At 51.6% G+C, this 16,576-nt stretch overlaps 1 protein-coding gene across 1 annotated transcript in view; it reads left to right on the top strand.

Moving 5' to 3' along the window:
• Window positions 1-16,576, top strand: part of LOC139673810 (zinc finger protein 850-like) — a 1,066,517-nt gene that overhangs the window by 801,556 nt on the left and 248,385 nt on the right. The gene's annotated exons all lie outside the window — the stretch shown is intronic.

Raw genomic sequence — 16,576 nt, 5'->3', positions numbered from 1 at the left:
GGGCATTGTGACACCACAGAACCTCCTGGAACCAAAGGGGACATTGTGACACCACAGAACCTTCTGGAACTCAAGGGATATTATGAGAAGACAGAACCTCATGGAATCATAGGGCAATTGTGACAAATGGGGCCTCATGGATCCAGAGGAACCCAGAGATATTTTGGAACCTCCAGGAATGAAGGGGCCTTTGTGACACTGAGGAGGGTTATGGAGCCCAATGTACCCTGGGCCAGTGCTGAACACCATGGAATCAAAAGTCCATTGTGATACTGCAGAGATTAATGGAACTGAAAGAACCCTGGAAAACTGGAACCTCCTACAATCAAGGGGCCATTTTGACACTGAAGAGCCTTGTGGAGCCAAAGGGACCCCGGGGCACTGTGGAATCTCATGGAACCAAGGGGCCTTTCTGACTTGTGGGGACTTCTGGAATCAAATGAACCTCAGGACATTCTGGAACCTCATGGCATCAAGGGACCATTGTGGCACTGCAGAGCCTTATGGACCATGACAGGATGTTCTGCCCTGATCAGGCCCAGAATGGCTCAGAGAATGCAAACAATGCAGGCTCTCTGGGCTGAGTTACTGCTGGCACCAAGGGGCTGTTTGGGTGTTGAATTCTGCTAAAACCAGCCTGGTTCACCAAACTGCAAATGCTCATCCTGCTTTTTGGAACAGGATCTGACAGATAAGCTGCTCACTGGCCTGGAAATTCATGACTATCAATCCCTCACTGTATAGCTCTAAAAGCTCAGTCCAACCTTGATATGGCAGATCCTTTCACAGACTGTCTTGAAGTGTGTGGAGCTTCTCCCATGAAGCAGGGATGGCTCTTCATGGTCACTGCCCAGGGGTTAAGGGAAGGAGAGAGATCTGCCCTCTTTAGTTGTGTGAGAGTTACATCAATCACTGCTTAATGATAATTTCTTTTTGCTGATTTCAATACAACTGTTTTAAAGTAACTGCTTTGACACAGTGCACTGCACTATTTTATGCTATAATATACTCTACTAGATGGTTTTTATCTTTTCCACAGGATAGTACATATTTAAGTAAAGGATTAAGATCTTTTATCTGTTCACTTGTCTGTTCTTTTGTCTACTCATTTCCCATAATAAGTAAATCATTTTACATAAGTATATCTGATTTGCCATCACTAAAACCTTTGGGAAAAAGTGATTTAATCACACCTCTATAACTTACACTGCAGAGTAAATCTGAGGCTAAGATTGGATCCAGTCACCCCCAGACTCCTCTCTGAGAAGGAGTTTAGAAAGCAAGAGGTCCTTTCAGCCCCTCACAGCTCAATGAGGCAGCTTCTCTAATAAACATTGTCTGAGATTTCTATTTCCACCATCATCCCGTGAGATTCCACAGAGTCCCAAGATTCTTTTGGTTCTCTGAGTCCCTGCAGGGTCACGATGACCCTTTGATTCCATGAGGTTCTGCAGACTGACAATGATCCCTTTGGATCAATAAGACTCTGCAGTGTCACACAGGGCCATTCATTCCATGAGGTTCCGCACTGTCACACTGGTCCCTTGTGCTCCACAGGGCCTGCACTGTTATAATGGCCCCCTAAATCCATGAGATTCCACAGTGACCCCATGATTCCATGAGGTTCTGCAGTGTCACAATGTTCCCTTTGTTTCATCAGGCTCTGAAGTGTCACAATGACCCTTTGATTCCATGAGGTTGCACAGAGTGACAATGATCCCTTTGGATCAATAAGACTCTGCAGTGTCACAATTCCATGAGGTCCCACAGTGTCGCGCTGGTCCCTTGTGCTCCACAAGGCCCTGCACTGTGACAAAGGTCCCTTAAATCCATGAGATTCCAAAGTGACCTCGTGATTCCACAAGGTCCTGTGTCGGGGTAAGGTTGATTTACGGCGGTCAGAGGAGGCAGAGACAAACTCAGGCAGCAGTTAAATGAGAAGGCTTACACTGAAGACAAAGGACTTTACTTTTAGTTACAGCTTTACTTTTATCTACTTTCTTCCACAGCATGTCATCTCATAACTGGTCAGTCAGCTCAGTTAAGCATGCATGGAAACATTCTACTGGCCTAAAGGTCTCCTGCATTCTGTAGGTGGCTCCTTCCCCCTTAAGGGTGCCTTGCAAACTTCTTTCATTCAAGAATACACTCTGAACTGCACCATATCAATCTCTTAATCAATAACCTCAGATATTAGGGGGTTCACAGACCCACTGAGTTAAAACCCCCAGTCCTGCAGTGTCACAGTGGTGGTTTCAGAGATGGTGGAGCTTTAACTTTTGTGGTCAGAAATAGAACGAGAAAGAAATAATGTCACCAAGGGCAGCTGGGGAGGAAGAGCCAGGGAGGAGGGAGAGATGTCAGTGCAGGAAGGGGCCAGCGAGGTGGGGCAGCCGGGGGATGCCGACAGCCTGCAGGGAAAGGGGCAGGGCATGGACACCGTAGGACAGCCTGGGCTGGAGAGGAGACAGGGATGTGCAGAAGCTGAAAGGCCCCAAGAGAGCCAAGTTGTGCAGGCCTTTGGCCATGGCTGCTGTGTGTGCCCCTGATGGCATGAGGAGACAAGTGAGCCTTGCAGCCCTGGGGCCTCATTGCCTCCTTGTCCCTGCTCAGCAGCCTGGGAGGTGCCACCCCATTTTCCTGACCTTGGCATTGCATATTCCCACATTCCAAGTGCCTCAGGAAGGGCCTGGAGGAATGAGGGAGGGCCAAGATCTCCTGTCCAAGGGCCTGGGGGTCAGGCCTTAGCCCTCTGAATTCTGAAACACAGCCAGTTTTATTAAACATGAGAGTTATCTTTCCCTTCTTTGTCTATACTTGCCATCACTCCTTCCAGTTTTCTGCGCTAACTGGAATTTGGGGAGAATTTCTCAGTCGTGTCCCTCAGTGGGACCCATTAGCACTACAAGAAACTTCAGAGTTTCAGTCTGCTTTGAGTTCTTGAGAAGTTGTTTGAACTTACTGTGATGGACTGAATCTGATGTAAACAACAGAAACCCCCCAGAGGGCCATTAAATGCCCTGGGCTGTTGCTGTGCTGCTGAGCTGGGCCAGGCTCCTGGCACACAGGGAGCTCCTGGCAAGCGGGCAGCGCTGCAGAGAGACAGCTCTGCCCAGGAGCAGCTCCTGTGCACAGCCCAGCAGGGCTCAGGGCACTGCCAGGGCAGCTCAGGGACACCAGCAGGGCACAGACAGAGCTTAAAGGGGCTCAGCATTGGGAGGATGACTCAGAGCTCATGGAGGAAAAATCTTTGCAGTGCTGGACATGGTGAGTCTGTGGGTGCAGGGCAATGCAGGGGCAGCTCTGGAGGCAGCTCCTAGAGCTGGCACAGCCCCAGCTGATGGGATGTGTGAGGAGGGGTCTGTTGGGGGACACTTTGGAATAGCTGTAGAGCTGGGGGTGCAGCCAGGAGTGCCCAGGGCTGTGGTGCAGAGCTGGGTCCTGCAGCCCAGGGTGCTGTGCTGGGGCAGGGACTCTGCTGCCTGCCAGGGTCAGCTCTCAGCTGGCCTGGGGAGCTGCTCAGAGGGCTGGGGGAGCAGCTGTGGGTGGAAGGAGCAACCCTGAGCAGGGCAGCGTCCTGTTGCTGAGAGGGAGCTGTGTGGGTAAGGGATGCTCACAGCTCCAGGTCTGTTTGGGGATGGGTCTGGAGGATGCTTCCCAAGAAGATGGTAAGTCAGGGATTATGGTAATGATAGGAAAATTTCTTGAGTATGTTTTCAATTTTCTTACTTGGAGAAGGGTGAGATGGTTCGGCAATGAAAGAAGAACAATAGGAGTTGCAGTCACAGAATCAGACAATCTTCTGACTTGGAAGAGATACACAAGTAACCTCAACACAATGTTTGAACATGTACTGAGACTACTGATGTGTAACTTTGAGACAGTCAGTTTTCTGGGAGCCTCCTGAAGTGCCTCAGCTGTGGACAGCACAATGATCACCTTTTCTGGGCCCATCAGGGATGTTCTGACCTGCCCTTTCCCACCTGCAGACAGAACATGCCCCGGGCAGTGCCCTGCAGACAGGCAGGTTCCTGTAGGGCCAGGGTGAGTGCACAGAGGTTGGGATGGGACTGGGAGTGCTGACAGGGAAAAGGCACCTCTCAGGAGGAAATGTCCAGGCCGCAGGGACATGATCAAAGCATGCAGGGGAGCTAAGAGAAATGCTGTGGGAAGGAGGGCACTGTTGGTGTCTGGCAGGTAGCACAGCTGGGTCAGGGTAACACTGTCCTCAGGGTCTGCTGTCTCTTCCCTGGCCTCTCACACAGAGCACCACAATAATTTTCCCTTGTCTCTCCACTACTCTTGTTCTTGTTGCCTTGTTCTCTCAGTGAGACTCTGGGATTTGCAGCTCCTGAGTCTGGCACTGCCCTTGTGAATCCAGCCATGCAGGTGTGTCCTTAGGAATGGAATGTCCAAGCTTTCCTCTAACTGGTGAGCTGTGAGCCAACCAGTGTGTGTGACAGGGGAATGAGGTGACTATCCTTTAATGACATACCATCCTCAGGGCACTCAGGTATCTCCTTGTAATGTCCTAATGTTCTGTAGCACACTGGTGTTACCTGAATGCCCCATGGCGATGTACAAAGGCATTACAACTGAGGAAATGCTTCTGGGTTTGTCAAATGAACTTCGTATGTCTTTGGCAGAATTGAGTCTCCCTCAGAGACCTTAAGAAAGGCTGAGACATTTAGTGATCCCTCTACTCTCAGCAGGGTCTGGTTGCTTGTCAGTGTAACGTGTGAGGATGATTGACCTCTGATCCTCGAAGGTCAAACACAGAGCAGTTGGGAACAAGCCTGTCCAGCCACTCACCTTGTCCTAAGCCACAGGAATCCCTTTGCCTCCCACGCCTCTCAGGGTCTCCCTCCAAGTGCAGTAGAAAGGCATGGAAAGTGGGTAGGAAAAGATTCCCTAAATCCACTTTGTTCCACCCACCTGGTTTAGACCTGGGAGTGGAGGTGCTAACTAACATGTCTGCATTAGGAGTGATTCCATGTGACAAATTCTGAATATCCAGCCTAGTCCCTCTACCACATGGCCACAAACCCACTACAGTGGGGCAGGGATGGCTCCTCCAGAGCCCACACACACAGGCCTGGCTGGTCATGGCACTCCCAGACAACAGAAAGGGAGCTCAAGTCAGGGAGATGGGAAAAGGTTGTCCCCATAGTAGAAACGAGGGTGGATGAGTCAAAGTGAGAAAGTCTACAGGAAATGGCATCAGTTTAGCTCAAAGCAGCCTGTCCTGACTTGTCACTGTCTTTTTCTCCATCAACAGATCCTTGCACCCAGAGGCATAAATGCCCAACAGCAGCTCCATCAGCCAGTTCCTCCTCCTGTCATTGGCAGACACGCGGCAGCTGCAGCTCCTGCACTTGTGGCTCTTCCTGGGCATCAACCTGGCTGCCCTCCTGGGCAACGGCCTCATCATCAGCGCCGTAGCCTGCGACCACCACCTGCACACCCCCATGCACTTCTTCCTGCTCAACCTGTCCCTCACAGACCTGGGCACCATCTGCACCACTGTCCCCAAAGCCATTCACAACTCCCTCTGGGACACCACAACCATCTCCTACATGGGATGTGCTGCACAGGTCTTTCTGCTTTTCTTCTTCCTTGGGACAGAATATTCTCTCCTCATCCTCATGTGCTACGACCGCTACGTTGCCATCTGCAAACCCCTGCACTATGGAGCCCTCCTGGGCAGCAGAGCTTGTGCCCACATGGCAGCAGCTGCCTGGGCCAGTGGCTTTCTCAATGCTCTGCTGCACACAGCCAATACATTTTCCCTGCCCCTGTGCCATGGCAATGTACTGGGCCAGTTCTTTTGTGAAATCCCACAGATCCTCAAGCTCTCCTGCTCACATTTCTACCTCAGGGAACTTGGGCTTCTTGTGGTTAGTTTATCTTTAGCCACAGGATGTTTCATTTTCATAGTTTTCTCCTATGTGCAGATCTTCAGGGCTGTGCTGAGGATCCCCTCTGAGCAGGGACGGCACAAAGCCTTTTCCACATGCCTCCCTCACCTGGCCGTGGTCTCCCTGTTTGTCAGCACTGCCATATTTTCCTACCTGAAGCCTCCTTCCATCTCCTCCCAATCCCTGGATCTGGCCCTGTCAGTTCTGTACTCAGTGGTGCCTCCAGCACTGAACCCCCTCATCTACAGCCTGAGGAACAAGGAGCTCAAGGATGCCCTGAGGAAAATGATGACTGGATGCTGCTCAGCAGCAAGAACCTGCCAGTTTTCTTCTGTACAGTGTTCACAATAAAACTCGTGACAGGTTCAGCTTGCCTTCCCAGGTTTTTCTTAGTGGTCAGTGGGTTCTTTTTGTCATAATGTTGTGCACAATTAAATTATTTTATTCCTCCTCTTACCTAAATCACTATCTTGTTTATTAATTTGACTCTTTAAATATTTAATTGAGTAATTGTGCTATCTTTTTATTTAAACAAAATAAAAAAATTTGCAGTAGCCTTGCTTATCTAGGATTTTTCCTTTGACAATTTAAGGCACCTACTGGACAGTTCCATGTGTGCAGAGAAGGGCAAAATAGTCCCAGCACAGCAGCACTGCCAGGGAGCACCAGCTCTGGGCCTTTGCTGACCTGCTCTCTTTCCACTTGTACACTCTCCTGCAGAGCCCCTGGGCTGGACTAAGGCCTTGGTCCTCTGCCAGCTGGGACACAGACCTGCTGCATGTCCATCCTGGGCTCACAGGCAGGGACAGGCCATGGGCACTGCTGGGACACAGCTGGGCTCCACAACAGCAGCTCCATCAGGAAAGGGCTTCTCCTTAGCTCAGGACATGCAGTCTTAGGGCTTTTTGCAAAGTCACTCTCAAGAACATGCCAAGGGATAGACTCTATAGAGGCTCCTTGTTTGCTTGTTCTCCAGGGGCTCTAAACCTGCATGTGAACCAGCAAACAGAGCCCTGTAACTGCAGGGGCTACAGCAGGAAACAGGGAAAATGATCTGGTGAGTGTTCTGTGTTACCCTCAGTGAACACACTACTGCTACCCATGACAACAACAGCAGTAATAAAAGCTGGAACTATAACAAAGAAACCCTACAAGAAGCACATGAGGTGCACAACACCATTGCTCCATTGCTCACCACTCAGTGCCCAATGCCCAGCCCAGCCCAGACACAGATCAGCCCTTCCTGACCAACCCCCCATTAACACCCTGAGCACGGCCCTGCATCAAAGGGAACATCCCTTGGGCCAGTTGGGCTCAGCTGTCCTGGCCCTGCTCCCTCCCAGTCCTGTGACCCTGAGGAGATCATTGGAGGTCATGATTGAACAAACATCTCAGACACTCAGTGTGGAAAAGAAAACACAAAACACCTTAAAATCCTGAAGTATCTTGAAGCACTGAAGAGCCCTACTCAGCGTCAATACTGATAAAGAATCTCAAGGGACTAATTGAAGCACATCATTGGAGGCCATGATTGCACAAACCTCTAAGTGACACCAAGTCAAAATCCAACCCCAAACACCTGCAGCCCCTGAAGCTTTAAGGAGCTCTCAAGGGCCATTCCTGACAAAGCCTCTCCAGGGACTCGCCCCAGCAGATCCTTGGAGGCCACGACTGCAGGGAGGCAAAGGCTCTGGGCAGCAGCTCAGGTGCTGAGCAAAGCCTGGCTTGGCTGGAGGCAGCAGAAAGGCCCAGCCCTGACCCCCAGCCTGGGGAAGGCACATCCTGTCCCTCACACCTTGCTCAGGGCTCTGCTGGGGGCATTGGCATGAGGGGTGATGCTGAGGGCAGGGGAAGAGAAAGAGAATCAGGAGGGGAGGGGACAGATCAAGAAGCCAATTTTTCCACAAAGAAATTGAAATCTGTGACACAAATGAAAACAGGAAACCAAAGTTACCTGGTCCCTGAACTCAACAAAACTTTCAAACTTGTGAAAAGATTCCAGCTGCCAGCCAGGTGAGTGGATTTCCACCTGGCTGCTTCCATGCTGGGATAGTGGGGCTGATAGTCAGCAGTTGCAAGGTCATGAAGCCCAAAAGCTGAGATTGCTTTGCTAGAGATTAGGAAATTGAAAGAGGAATTGGAAAAGAAGGAGAAATTTACAGTCTCTGGAGATGACTCTTCTCAAGCGTGAGGGCAAGAGATCCATTTCAGGAAGATGTTGTGAACTCCCAAGGAAAGTGAAGCTCTGGAAACAAAGGTATCCAGTACTTGAGGGAATTACCTGCACTGGAAATCATCTATAGTGACCTAAAAAGTGAAAACACCCCTGGAGACTCAGATGATGTTCCTTGCACAGTGGGCATGAGAAGGTTCAAAGCACTCCTGGATCACGTTCCAACAGCCTGATGGCATTGTATTCCCCCCAAAGGGATACACCAGGAGACGACACCCTCCTGTCTCTGAAATGTAGCAGAAACTCTGGGCACTTCCTCATCCCCATGGCCCAGCAGCTCAGCTCTCAGGGGCAGCCCAGGAGATCAGTTCTCTCCTGCCCTAGCAAGGGGGAAAGGGAGTCCCAAGCACAGGCCACGTGGTGATCTCTGGTTCTTTCTGCATGGCCAGAGGGAGACAGGAGGAAATGGGATGGTGAACCCACCTTTGAGCTGGGAGCCCATGGAGGTGAACTGAGAGGGAAGAGAGCTGTGGAGAAGGGGTCAGCCAAGAAGGATGTCCATGGAGTTGCTGCAGGGACACAAGAAGGCAATCAGGGATCTCCTAAGCATAAAAGGACTAAAATCAACTCTTTTGATCCTGGTAACGGGACTTCTGGTCTGGCATCACAGAGGTCAGACAGTGAATACTCTGGCCAGGAACAGGAATAGAGGGTCCCTGCCTTTGGCCAGGAGGAGGAAAGGGATGACCAGGCACACTGCACTGTGTGGATTCGATGGCCTGGCACAGCAGATCCACAGAGGTGTAAAGCTTTAGTTGACACTGGTGCCCAGTGCACACTGATGGCATCAGGGCACAGGAGTGCAGAACCCTCTGGATCTCTGCAGTGGCAGGGGATGCCAGGAGCTGTGTGTGTTAGAGACTGAGGTGAGTTTAGGAGGGGACAAGTGGGAAAAGCCTTCCATGGAGAGTGGCCCAGACTGGCCTTGTTTTCTGGACACTCTGCTCAAGGTGCTCCAGGACACCCATCACAGACCAGCCCCTCTCAAAGACCATTCCCAGCACTGGTTTGTCACCCATCTCTGAGAGGTGGTTTGTTCCTTCACAGAGGGACATCAAGTGACTGGGTCAGAAGTGTAAGAGATCCCAAGTCTTTGTCCCCTCAGGCACAGCATCGTCTGTGCCACCAAGGGCTGTGAGCAGACCTGCTGTCCTGAGGCTCTGGGGCCTCGTGGTCTCCTGGCACAGCCCCAGGAAGGCTGGGCACTGTCACCCCTTGTCCTGCCCTCAGCATCACCCCCCATGCCAGTGCCCCCAGCAGAGCCCTGAGCAAGGTGTGAGGGACAGGATGTGCCTTCCGCGGACTGGGGGTCAGGGCTGGGCCTTTCTGCTGCCTCCAGCCAAGCCAGGCTTTGCTCAGCACCTGAGCTGCTGCCCAGAGCCTTTGCCTCCCTGCAGTCGTGGCCTCCAAGGGTCTGCTGGGACGAGTCCCTGGGGAGGATTCTTCAGGAGTGGCCCTTGGGGGCTCCTTAAAACTCCAAGAGACTGCAGGTTTTTCAAAGTACTTTGAGTTTTCCTTTTGGTTTGGAGTCTCTGAGAGGTTTGTTCAATTAAGGCCTCCAATTATCAGCTCTAACGAGACCCTTGAGATTCTTAGTCAGTATCAACACTCAGTGGGGCTTGTTAATGCTTCAAGGTACTCAAAGATTATTGAAGCATTTCTTTTTGACACCCAGTCTGTGAGAGGTTTGTGAAATCACGGCCTGCAATGATCTGCTTTAATTAGTCCCTTGAGAGGCTTTGTCAGTAACAGCCCACAGTGAGGCTTGTTAATGCTTCAAGGAACTCAACATTTATTAAGATACTTTCCCTTTCCTTTCGAAACTGAGTCTATGAGAGGTTTGTTCAATCAAGGCTTCCAATTATCTCCTCCTACCAGTCCGTGAGGAGCCTGTATTGGGAATGGCCCTTAGTGGGACCCATTAGTGCTTTGAGATACTTTGTGATTTTCTTCTGACTTTGACTTGTGGAAAGGTTTGTGCAATCTCCTCTCAGTACCAAATGCACCATGGGGCTTGTTAAGATAAAGCAAGGCCTAACAGATCATGGTTCTTTCTGAGTTTGCCCTCTAATCAAGGAGAGTTAATTAAGTAATTTCCCTAATACAGTTTTGAAGAAAGATTTCAAAGAGCTTCTAATAAACGTGCATTTCTATTTTAAATGATATGGATAATTACTTTTCTTTTTAGAGAAGAGGTGATTGCAGCATTCTCTGATTGGTGTTGACCAAGGTTCCCTCCTGAAAAGGTTTGGACTAATTGGAGAGCAATCCCTTGAGGTCTGACAGTGGGGACAACCTTGCTCCACACCTCCCCAGCCCCATCATGTCTCTCATCAGTCAACTGGGACCTCTGCCAGCTTTGCTCTGAGAACTGGCTGAACACAGGCAAGAGGGATTTTTCCTCTATTTTTGCAGCAATCTGAAACTCATAAGTTTCACCATTCAAAACAAACACACTCCTCAACTCTGTGCCAGGTCTAAGATGTCACCATTGGGCTTCACCTTCCCCAGAGCATAACCATTCATGAAATGTATTAGACAGAAAAGAAATGAAACAAACACAAATACAAAGCTGTCTGAAGACAGAATTAGACCAATTACTGAGGGACAGGAAAGCTTTTAACTCCCTGAAGCTCAAAGTCCCAAGTTGGTCTTTGAGAGGTGTGTGAGCAACCCAAGAGTGAGGGGAAGGGAAATGCAGAGAGCACTGGCAAGTGCTGCTGTGCAGACAGGCTGCTGGGAAGGGAACTTCAGCCATGGGCAGCTCAGGCAGGACAGGTGAGAAGAGGTGAAAGCTGAGGGAGATGAAATGTGCAGCCCAAAGGACAGAATGCTGACAGTGCCAAGAGAGTGGGAGGGGAACAGTTCTGCCGTTGCTGTTGATGCACATCCTGAAAACATCTCAGTGTGATCCCATGGGAGAACAGGAACATTTTATGACAAGTGTTCCATTGTTCCAGCTGATCAGGTCATTCTCAGACTTTTCAACATGGAACCCTTGAAAAGATCTGACTGGGACCTGCCAACAAGGTCACTCAGGAGCAACCAGCACAGGAGTGGGCAGGAACTGTTGGTCAGAGGTGCATCTAGGAGGGGAGGGTGGATATTTTAATTTTATTTGACACTACAGGGGCAATTTCTGGGGTGGCCTCTGGAATTTTATTCTATTTCAAGAGCACCAGCAACAGGGCTGTGTTTGAGTGCTGGGTATGAGGCCGGTATGGCCCTAATTGTCCTTGACTTAGTGCTCAGGGGCTTGTGGGCATTCCAATGTCTGCTGATCACTACACCTGAGACAGAAACACTGAGTTCACTGTCACAAATACACTGTGGGTGGCTGTGATCAAAAGAGGCAATTGCAATTTTACTGATAAAATTCAGGTGGCAACCAGTAGCCATGGGGAAAAAATTAAAAACTAAATTTATACAGCATAAAGTTTTATTAACAAAAATCAGATCTGTTCCAGAAATGCCTTTGTGCACTGCCTGTTTTAGATGGATGTTCCTGTGGTTCCATGGGAGCCCGAAAATGCTGCTCAGCCCATCATTGTCACACCTGCAGCGTCAGGGGCTGCAGGAGTAAAGGGGACCCTGCAGGGAGGCTTCAGATCTGTTCCCTAAATCCCATTCTGAAAGGAGATTGAATGAGGGAGAGCCCAGCAAGTTCTCAGTGAGAGACAGGCAGCTGCCAGCAGGCCCAACCAGCACACTGGATTTACACCATCTGATCTCTGCTGGGGGGTCCCTCTGGGCTCTGACACTGCCCCAGACCCCTCTCCCAGCCCCTCGCTGGCCCAGAGGAGCCACTGCCCGTGCTGGGATGCTCAGGGACCACTGGGCTCTTGCCAGTGGCTTCCCTGCCCAGCCAAGCAGGGCTGCCTGAGCTTCTCATCAATCACCACCCCCAAGTCCTTCTCTTCAGGGCTGCTCTCAATCCATTCTCCACCCAGCCTGTGTTTGTGCTCCATAATCATGTGACAAACTGTAGTGCATGGAAACAGAACAAACTGGGGCTAAGCCTTATCCTCCAAATCCCCAGAAGCAGAGGAAGGTTTGTATTCTGAGGAGGTTTTGTGTCAGGGACCAGAGTTGTCTCTGGGCCTGTCATGTTTGGTCTGTGGTTGTGCTCGTCCATGTGGTGTGAGAAAACAGTGCAAAGCTTCCCTCTGGAGAACTCAGGCCTGGAGAAAGAGCCATCAGTGTGAGCTGGAAGTGCTGAGAGCTTGGCCTGTGCCCCAGGGACAATAAAGGGCAGAGCCATTTTTGTCCCAGAGTCAGCCCTTGAGCTGCTGCAGCCTGGGCTGGTGCGATGGGCACGCAGGGGCTGGTGCTGCAGCTGGCAAAGCTGCCCTGCAGAGAGAGGGGACAGGAGGGGTGGGCTGGGCTGAGGGTGAGGAGGCCCCGCTGGGCCTGGTTTGGTGCAGGGCATGGCCTGAAGGGGCACTGCCTGCCTGCCCTGGTGCCAGTGCCGCTGCACCTGCTGCTCCTGCCCCGCGGGCTGGGGAGATTGCAGGGCTGGGGAGATTGCAGGGGTGGGGATGTGCTGTGTGTGTGCCAAGGAACAGGATCCATTGGCCTGGGGAGATTGCAGGGCTGGGGATGTGCTGTTTGTGTGCCAAGGAACAGGATCCATTGGCCTGGGGAGATTGCAGGGCTGGGGATGTGCTGTGTGTGTGCCAAGGAACAGGATCCATTGGCCTGGGGAGATTGCAGGGCTGGGAATGTGCTGTGTGTGTGCCAAGGAACAGGATCCATTGGCCTGGGGAGATTGCAGGGCTGGGGATGTGCTGTTTGTGTGCCAAGGAACAGGATCCATTGGCCAGGGGAGATTGCAGGGCTGGGGATGTGCTGTTTTTGTGCCAAGGAACAGGATCCATTGGCTGGGGAGATTGCAGGGCTGGGGATGTGCTGTGTGTGTGCCAAGGAACAGGATCCATCGGCTTTGCTCACCAATATATCTGCTTTGCTACCTCAGCTGTGTTTTAGTGTCTTGTATTTTGTTCTGGGAATCCTCATGAACCTGGAACATTGGGAACAACCTGGTGAGCCACATTCCCAGTGACCCACACTGGGAGCACACCTGGCTCGTGGGTCTCCACACCCTCCTGGTTCCCTGTGGGCACTTGGGTGAGTGCAGAGGGAGGAACATCCATCAGGACGCAGACCAGCATTGGGAATTCATTGGGAAGAGGGGATTTATTGACTTTACACCCCTAAAAATGTCACCTGCTCCATCCCATCATCTCTTAAGCTGCCATCAAGCCTTCTAATTCCTCCTGAAATCCCTGAATTCCACTCAAGAGTCCCTGAACGTCTCCTGAAATGCCCAGAATTTCATCCCAAATCACCCCAGTTTTACTCCAAACCCCTAAAGATTCCACTCAAAGTTCCCTTAATTCTATCCCAAATTTCTTTTAATTCCACCAAAACATTCCCTGATTTTCACCTTATTTTACACTGATTCTCCTCAAAGTTGCCTTAATTCCACCTCTAATCCCTATAAACCCATCAAAATCCTGCTGATTTTTCCTCAAATCCCCTGAATTTGATTCAAAATTTTCTTAATTCTACATAAAATTCTTCTCATTTCTACCCAAATCACCAATTTTAAACCAAATCCCCTTAGTTTTACTGAAAATCCCTAATAATATTTCTCACAATTCATTTAATTTCATTTAAAATCTTCATAATTGCATTTATTTTACTGAAAATTCTATTAATTCCACCTAAAATTCCCCAAATCTTCATATTTCCAATTAAAATCCCATTTATTCTATCTAAAATTTTCTTATTTCTTCCCAAAGTATCCCTAATTCTACCCCAAATGTCTTAGTTGCACCCCAAAATTCCTTAATCCCTCTTAGAATCCCTGGTATTCCATCCAAAATCATTAAGATTCCACTCTAATCCCCTTAATTTCACACAAGGAATATTGAATTCCATCTCAAGTTCCTTTCATTCCACCCAATCTCTCCTAATGTCACCTTAAACCCCCTTAATTCTGCACTAAAAACACTGAATTCCACCCAAAATTCCTATAATCACACCTCAAATCTCTTAACCCCACCCCAGATCCCTTCCCCAGCTCACCAGCCCCCAAAGTGGCCCCAGATCCCCCCCGGCCTCTCAAGTGCCCCCTTGGAGAGCCAAATCCTGGGAAAAAGCCCCACGGGAAAGGGGGGGCTGGGGGGCTTTGGAGGGATTGGGGTGGAATTGCCGTCTGGGGGGCACTTGGGACACAAAGGGAATCCCACGGGGGTCTGTGGGGGCATTTATGGGGCACTTGGGTTTACGAGAGGACACCTGGGGGGTCACTCGAGTGTCCGGCAACGGAATCTGGGGGTCCAAAGAGGATTTTAGGGGTCACTTGTAAGTTCTGGATGAACTTGGGGGTCACGTGGGGGTCCAGAGAGTGATTTGGGAGTCCTGGTGGGTATTGCGGGAGCACTTGGGGGTCCTGGGGCCCTTCTGGGGCAGTTTGGGGTCCGGGGGGCACTTGGGGGCTGCAATGGGGGTGGGACCGACCCGATTGGGCGCGGGGGGTGGCGGGAGTTGTAGTCCCGCCTGTGATTGGCCAGAACGGGCCGCGGCGCATGACGGGAAATGTAGTACGGGACAGGCTCAAAATGGCGCGGACTCCATATCCCATCACCGCCCGCTGCATTCCTGAGCGCTGATTGGCTGCAGGCGGTGACGGGCAGAAGCAGCGCCCAATCAGAGGCGGCGCAGACGGAGGGCGGGACTGGACGGCACTGCTGGAAAGTTGAGCAATGGCGGCGAGTTTCGGCTAATTTCTGAAAATTTGGGAGTATTTCGGGGGCATTCGGGGACTCGGGGCGGGTTTTGGGGGTCCCTCACGACCCACCCACCCCCCACAGACCCCCCGGCACCCCCCCCGGGGCCGTGTTGGCCGTGACGGTGAAGGAGCCGGGTAAGCCCCTCCCCCCACCCCGGGATGCGCCTCAGAACGCCCCAAATCCCCCCGGAAAATACCCCTGAGACCCCCCTAACCCACCACCTGGGACCCCGCAAACTGCTCTGGAGCCCCAGGATGCCCCAAATCCCCTCCTGAACTCTCCGGAGCCCCTGAAACACCCCGGGCCGCCCCAAACATCCCAGAGATCTCCTAAACCCCTCCCAGACCCCCCAAACCTCTCCCAGACCGTCTAAACTGCCCAGGACCCCTAAAATGCCCCCATACTCACCTAAATTCAGCTCCCAGACCCCCGAAACCATCGCAGGACTCACCAAACCCCCTTCTAGGGCACCCAGACCTGCCCAAATTCTCTCAACCTCCTCCCAGACCCCCACCCAGACCATCCCTAAACCTCTTCAGAACCACCCCTAGTCTTTCTCCCAGTCCCTCCAAACCACACCAGGTCCCCCAAACCGCTTCCAGACCTACCCCAACTATCCCAGGATCCCCCCAAAGCTCCCTCCCAGACCTCCCAAAACAACTCCAGGGCCCTCCAAACCCCTCCAAGGAATGCCGAGGGTCCCAGGGGCGGCTTCTGCCCTGAGTCTCTGCTCGGGGTGCTCAGAGACCCCCCTGGGACAGTAAAACAGGGAGCCTGGAGAGGGGGGACCCCCAATACCTGTAGGACCCCCAGCAAGCCCATTAGGGGAGACCCCCCAAAGCCCAAAGTGGAGAGATCAGAGAGCAGGAACTTCTGGGAGGCTTTTTTGGGGCTGAATCTTTTGTTGTGTAGGGGGGACACAGAGCTGGGGAAGGGGGTTTTCAGGGGGCCACAGGTCCAAGGAAGGGGGGATATAGCAGCTTGGAGAAGGGAAATGGAGGGTCCAGGGGACTCTGTGCCCAGGAAAGGGGGGTCCAGGGGTCGGGGAAAGGGGAATCATGGGGTAGAGAGATCCAGAGTATCCAGAGAAACTGATTCAAGTGGACCCCCAGTATTCCAAAAAGGGGGAGTCTGTGGTCTGGGAAATTCAGGAGTGGGGGTTCCAGGGGACCCAGAGTGAAAAAAAACAAAACAAAACAGGAGGTGTGGGACCTGGAAGAGGTGGAATGGCCAGGCAAGGGTATGCAGGGGAATATTGGTGCAGGATAAGGGGGTGCAGGGGGATCCCAGTGCCTGGGAGTGGGCAATCAGGAGGGTGCCAAGGTGAAGGACAGGCAGGACTGGGGTGGGGAGAGGTAGTTGGTGGGTCCAGGGGATGGCAGGTTAAAGGAAAAGGGAGTGTGGGATGGGTGGGAAAGGGGGGTCAGGGTGTTCCTGGAGTCAGAATTAAGAGGTGTGGGGACAGGAAACCTGAGAATGGCCGGGCAGGGGTTTCTGGAGCCCCGGCAGCCTGGAGAGGGAGGACACTGAACAGACAGGAGACCCCCAGCAGCCAGGACAGGAGGGACCCCCAGAACCCCAAAATGGAGAGGCCAGAGAGGAGGAGTTCCTTTCAGTATTTTCTTGGC

Source organism: Pithys albifrons, chromosome 7, assembly GCF_047495875.1.
Source record: "Pithys albifrons albifrons isolate INPA30051 chromosome 7, PitAlb_v1, whole genome shotgun sequence".
NCBI classification, from domain to species: domain Eukaryota; kingdom Metazoa; phylum Chordata; class Aves; order Passeriformes; family Thamnophilidae; genus Pithys; species Pithys albifrons.
The sequence above is the reverse complement of the archived record's forward strand: the minus strand, read 5'-3'. Positions and strand labels throughout refer to the sequence as shown.